General features: G+C 39.4%; 2 long non-coding RNA genes across 2 annotated transcripts in view; one reads left to right on the plus strand and one right to left on the minus strand.

Annotated features, from left to right (window-relative positions):
• Positions 1-1,624, plus strand: part of LOC138972211 (uncharacterized) — a 3,273-nt gene extending 1,649 nt beyond the window's left edge. The window contains exons 4-5 of the long non-coding RNA XR_011457492.1: positions 734-795; positions 1,312-1,624. This is a non-coding gene — a long non-coding RNA (uncharacterized lncRNA). The remainder of the gene's footprint in view (positions 1-733; positions 796-1,311) is intronic.
• LOC138972959 (uncharacterized) overlaps positions 1-6,100 on the minus strand; it is a 281,386-nt gene that overhangs the window by 178,096 nt on the left and 97,190 nt on the right. The window lies entirely within an intron of this gene.

Here is a 6,100-nt window from a genome sequence, read left to right on the forward strand (position 1 = left end):
AAACTTGGTGAACAGGTTCTATACATTCCTGAGACGGTCCTTACAAAAATTGGGACCAGTCAAACACACGGTTAGGGAGTTATTGGTGGATTAAGATTCTACAAGGACTTATAGAGAAACATATTCATGGTCAAAGGGAAATAACCTTCTCAGTTGGTGGCAGTGAGAATGGGTGCAGTGAGAATGGTTATTTCCCTTTGACCAACGGGGGTGTTTTTCCTACCTCGAAGGAATTTCTTGTTGTTGTTGTTTTCTGGGTGTTTGTTTGAATGTTTGCTTGTTGTGAAATTCATCATTTGACAGAGCGAACAGTGGAAACGAAGAGGGGTGGTACAGAGGGGGGGGGGGGGGGTAAAAAGTGACACACACACAGAAGGAGATAGGCATTGGTAATTTGAGAAATGTACACTAACTGTTGTTGGTTGAGCTATTCATTCACATTACACGTTTTACACTTATACTTTTAATACGACAACTCTATTGTTTTGGAATGAGTGCATTAATTCTGTTTTTTTTTAATTGCTTAACATGCTTATTTGTTCTTGCGTGCTTTGCAGCACTTTTTTGGTGCAGTGATTGGGGATCATTCGGAAAAACAAGGGTGTCGTCGTCGTTATCAGTGTTATTGTAAGCTAGCTTTCTCTTTGATTTGTTGACACCATCGTTGTTGATGTAGGTGTTTAGATTTGAAAAATTTGTTTTTCTTCAACCCGTTTTAAACTCTGTATTTCAGGCGTTCTTGGACTGGTTTCGGGCTAAACCAAGCAGGTCACATCGCTCCCCGAAATCCGTACGGTAAATATTGAGTAAAATAGATCAAGGTTTCAGCGTATCAACACCTCATGTCCCAAATAGTCACTAGCACTGGGGACACAAATACCAACTAGTCAATCAGTCAGTCAAGACTAAATTAAGAACACAAATAGACATAAGTAACGGGCTGGCTTTTCCAATGTCAAAGTTGTTAAACATACATACGGATCTATTCACTGTGAAACAAAATAGAGAGAGAAGGGGGAGAGAGAGAGAGAGAGAGAGAGAGAGAGAGAGAGAGAGAGAGAGAGAGAGAGAGAGAGAGAGAGAGAGAGAGAGAGAGAGAGAGAGAGAGAGAGAGACTGACACACACACACAAGAAGCGATACATGGGTGTTATATGCTGCTTCTTATGAAATTGTTCCTTTTGATTCCTATTCCTTTCTTCATGTATTATTTGTTCTTACCGATGAGCGCACGATAACATAAAGATGCTGTGGTTTTTTTGGTTATATGTATCTATTCATGTAAGAAATATTCACATTAAATGTCAAACAGTTGTTCCAAGCATCTTTTATGGAGGGTCAAACGTCAGCCTGAACATCGTGAACGACATTTACCAAAGCTCAATGGACGTGCACACTGCTGCCGTACATCGACTCAACACCACTTGTGACAGGAATATACCACCGAGATGTGGTGCTGCCATACATGTCTTGACTGGGGCTGCTGCATCCGTGGATGGTAAGCAAATAGAGGTTACACACTCCCGAGTCAAAAGACTAATTTCGTAAATAACTCTGTCGGGTTTGCAGAATGGGTTGTGAAAGAGTGAAATATGTTGGGGTTTTACTCGGACAAACATCAGAGGGGCCAATCACAAGCGAAGGGTGTGTCGGAAACACGTGGACAGAAGCACATGTTACCTTTTTTGTCAGAGAAAGAGCAAGGGTATTCACTCTTTCAAAACCCATACTCTTCTTCTTCTTCTTCTTCTTCGTTCATGGGCTTAGACTCCCACGTACACTCGTGTTTTTGCACGAGTGGAATCATGATTTTACGTGTATGACCGTCAGTTTTACCCCGCCATTTAGGCAGCCATACGCCGCTTTCGGAGGAAGCATGCTGGGTATTTTCGTGTTTCTATAACCCACCGAACTCTGACATGGATTACAGGATCTTTTCCGTGCGCACTTGGTCTTTTGCTTGCGTGTACACACGAAGGGGGATAAGTCACTTGCAGGTCTGCACATAAGTTGACCTGGGAGATCGGAAAAATCTCCACACTTAACCCACCGGGCGGCCGCGGCCTGGATTCGAACCCTCGACCTTCCGATTAAGAGGCCGATTTCTTACCACCCCGCCACAGCGCCCGTAAAAAAAAAAAAAACATACTCACCCCAGGGACCGTTACCGGGTATTCCCGAGCCTCTGGCGAGGTATTGCACAAACAGAATACATAGGGACAAATTAATATGCTATCCTGGACGATGTATGTATATGGGAGATGTATATAGCGCTTGACGTTCTCTAAGCGCTTTACATATTAATTTCTGCTGCGTGAGATGGAATTGTTTACACAATATATCACGCATTCACATCGGCCAGTAAATCTCAAGCCATTACGGCAAATATTTACTTTTCACGGCCTATTATTCCAAGTCACACGGGTATTTGGTGGACATTTTTTTATCTATGCCTATACAATGTTGCCAGGAAAGACCCTTTTGTCAATCGTGGGATCTTTAACGTGCACACCCCAATGTAGTGTACACGAAGGGACCTCAGTGTTTCGTCTCATCCGAAAGACTAGCACTTGAACCCACCACCTGGGCTAGGAAAGGGGGAAGAAAATTGCTTATGCCCCGAACAAATAAAACCGACTCAAATCTGGCGATGCATGTTTACCACTCACTAAGCCTTCAGCAGGCGACACCATAACATTATTCATGCGCGCATCTTTTTTCCGCATAAACACTGACTTTGAGCAGGGACAAACAACATACATTTAAAACAGAAAACGTACATAAAGCCTTCATTATCATTTTTATATTTAGTCAAGTTTTGACTAAATATTTTAACATCGAGGGGGAATCGAAACGAGGGTATGGTGTATGTGCGTGTGTCTGTGTGTGTGTCTGTGTGTGTGTCTGTGTGTGTGTGTAGAGCGATTCAGACTAAACTACTGGACCGATCTTTATGAAATTTGACATGAGAGTTCCTGGGTATGAAATCCCCGAACGTTTTTTTCATTTTTTTGATAAATGTCTTTGATGACGTCATATCCGGCTTTTCGTGAAAGTTGAGGCGGCACTGTCACGCCCTCATTTTTCAACCAAATTGGTTGAAATTTTGGTCAAGTAATCTTCGACAAAGCCCGGGGTTCGGTATTGCATTTCAGCTTGGTGGCTTAAAAATTAATTTATGACTTTGGTCATTAAAAATCGGAAAATTGTAAAAAAAAATAAAAATTTATAAAACGATCCAAATTTACGTTTATCTTATTCTCCATCATTTGCTGATTCCAAAAACATATAAATATGTTATATTCGGATTAAAAACAAGCTCTGAAAATTAAATATATAAAAATTATTATCCAAAAATTTTTTTCGAAATCAATTTAAAAACACTTTCATCTTATTCCTTGTCGGTTCCTGATTCCAAAAACATATAGATATGATATGTTTGGATTAAAAACACGCTCAGAAAGTTAAAACAAAGAGAGGTACAGAAAAGCGTGCTATCCTTCTTAGCGCAACTACTACCCCGCTCTTCTTGTCAATTTCACTGCCTTTGCCATGAGCGGTGGACTGACGATGCTACGAGTATACGGTCTTGCTGAAAAAGGGCAGCTACTTGACTAAATATTGTATTTTCGCCTTACGCGACTTGTTAGTTTTCTCACGCCAAAAGGCTTTGTTTGATAAAGGTTCTGCTGTGGAAAGGAATCAACAATAGTTTAGTTCAATAATCACTTGCCTTGAACCTCTCGTTGACTTTTGGGTCAAAAATGAATTGGACAGTCGATTTTGGGGTTGAATATTATTCTTCACGTCTATTATGTTTTCCTAGGGCACATTTGTATAGTGGACAAATGCGGAAACTTGTTAGCAGTACTTGAAAAAACGAACTTATTTATTTATGTATTTATTTATTTATTTATTTATTTATTTGTATTTACGAGGATTTATATCGCGCACGTATCTCACCACACAAGGCGACTCAAGGCGCATGTTACCTATTAATGCCGCGTGAGATAGAATTTGTTTACACAATATATCACGCATTCACATCGGCCAGTAGATCAACAGCCTATAGGCGCTGCATCCACCTTTCACGGCCTATTATTCCAGGTCACTAGGGTATTTTGGTGGACATTTTTTATCTACGCCTATACAATTTTTCCAGGAAAGACCCTTTTGTCAATCGTGGGATCTTTAACGTGCATACCCCAATGCAGTGTACATTGCCTTTAAAGTCTTGATTTTGGAGTGTGAGCAGTGTATCAGTATTTGATTTATGATTGTCTGCATCAAGATAAATAAAGAAATTATTTCTTGTTTTTCATTGATTTTGTTACAGCTGTAACAGACGAAGAAGGGGACTATGCAGAAATCAACAGCATGAAAGCAGACTGCAGTGAAGGTGATGGTGATAGAGTGATTGCATGTCATGGTGTTATGACCTATCCTAAGCTTCTTCTTGTGTTAACAGTGCGACTCATCATCTCTAATCTGTCAAGGCTTTTTCGTGAGATACACGTGCACTTGAACGCATACCAAAGATCAGCACTCTGACTCTTTGTGATGAGTTGTCATTTTGAGGAATGAATGATGTCTATACAAAACAAAAACACACACACACACACAAGTGGCTTTTTTTCTAAAATTACTTCCTGACAAATGATCAAAGTGCACAGAGAGCACCCAGGCTGTTGAGTTTTGATATTCATTAATACCTTCGTTTGAAAAAAAATGTTAGGGCATGCAATTAAAACCGGCATGACTGGTGGGCGAATAATTAAGTGTCGGGTATTTACACGTACACAAACCTGTACGATTATAATACATAGTTGGTCACCACGATTAGTGTTTGCACGAAGAACGCGTCTGGTTTGATCATAAACACAACCCTTTTTTTATTAAACAGCTATGCAACACGTGTTTTTCTCAGTTTCTCTCTTTCCGTGAAGTCTGTTCAGATTGTTCAGAAGTCTGGTGTGATTGTTTCTGCGTGTCAATGTTTTCTCTGTTGTATGCTATTTGCTTGTTATATTTAGTCAAGTTTTGACTAAATATTTTAACATCGAGGGGGAATCGAAACGAGGGTCGTGGTGTATCTGTGTGTGTGTCTGTGTGTGTGTGTAGAGCGATTCAGACTAAACTACTGGACCGATCTTTATGAAATTTGACATGAGAGTTTCTGGGTATGAAATCCCCATACGTTTTTTTCATTTTTTTGATAAATGTCTTTGATGACGTCATATCCGGCTTTTCGTGAAAGTTGAGGCGGCACTGTCACGCCCTCATTTTTCACCCAAATTGGTTTAAATTTTGGTCAAGTAATCTTCGACGAAGCCCGGACTTTGGTATTGCATTTCAGCTTGGTGGCTTAAAATTTAATTAATGACTTTGGTCATTAGAAATCAGAAAATTGTAAAAAAAAATAAAAATTTATAAAACGATCCAAATTTACGTTTATCTTATTCTCCATCATTTGCTGATTCCAAAAACATATAAATATGTTATATTCGGATTAAAAACAAGCTCTGAAAATTAAATATATAAAAATTATTATCAAAATTAAATTGTCCAAATCAATTTAAAAACACTTTCATCTTATTCTTTGTCGGTTCCTGATTCCAAAAACATATAGATATGATATGTTTGGATTAAAAACACGCTCAGAAAGTTAAAACAAAGAGAGGTACAGAAAAGCGTGCTATCCTTCTTAGCGCAACTACTACCCCCGCTCTTCTTGTCAATTTCACTGCCTTTGCCATGAGCGGTGGACTGACGATGCTACGAGTATACGGTCTTGCTGAAAAATGGCATTGCGTTCAGTTTCATTCTGTGAGTTCGACAGCTACTTGACTAAATATTGTATTTTCGTCTTACGCGACTTGTTTTTATATTTAGTCAAGTTTTGACTAAATATTTTAACATCGAGGGGGAATCGAAACGAGGGTCGTGGTGTATGTGCGTGTGTGTGTCTGTGTGTCTGTGTGTGTGTGTGCGTGAAGAGCGATTCAGACCAAACTACTGGACCGATCTTTATGAAATTTGAAATGAAAGTTCCTGGGTATGATATCCCTAAACGTTTTTTTCATTTTTTTGATAAATGTTTT

This window comes from Littorina saxatilis, linkage group LG8 (assembly GCF_037325665.1).
Source record: "Littorina saxatilis isolate snail1 linkage group LG8, US_GU_Lsax_2.0, whole genome shotgun sequence".
In the NCBI taxonomy this organism is placed as follows: Eukaryota; Metazoa; Mollusca; class Gastropoda; order Littorinimorpha; family Littorinidae; genus Littorina; species Littorina saxatilis.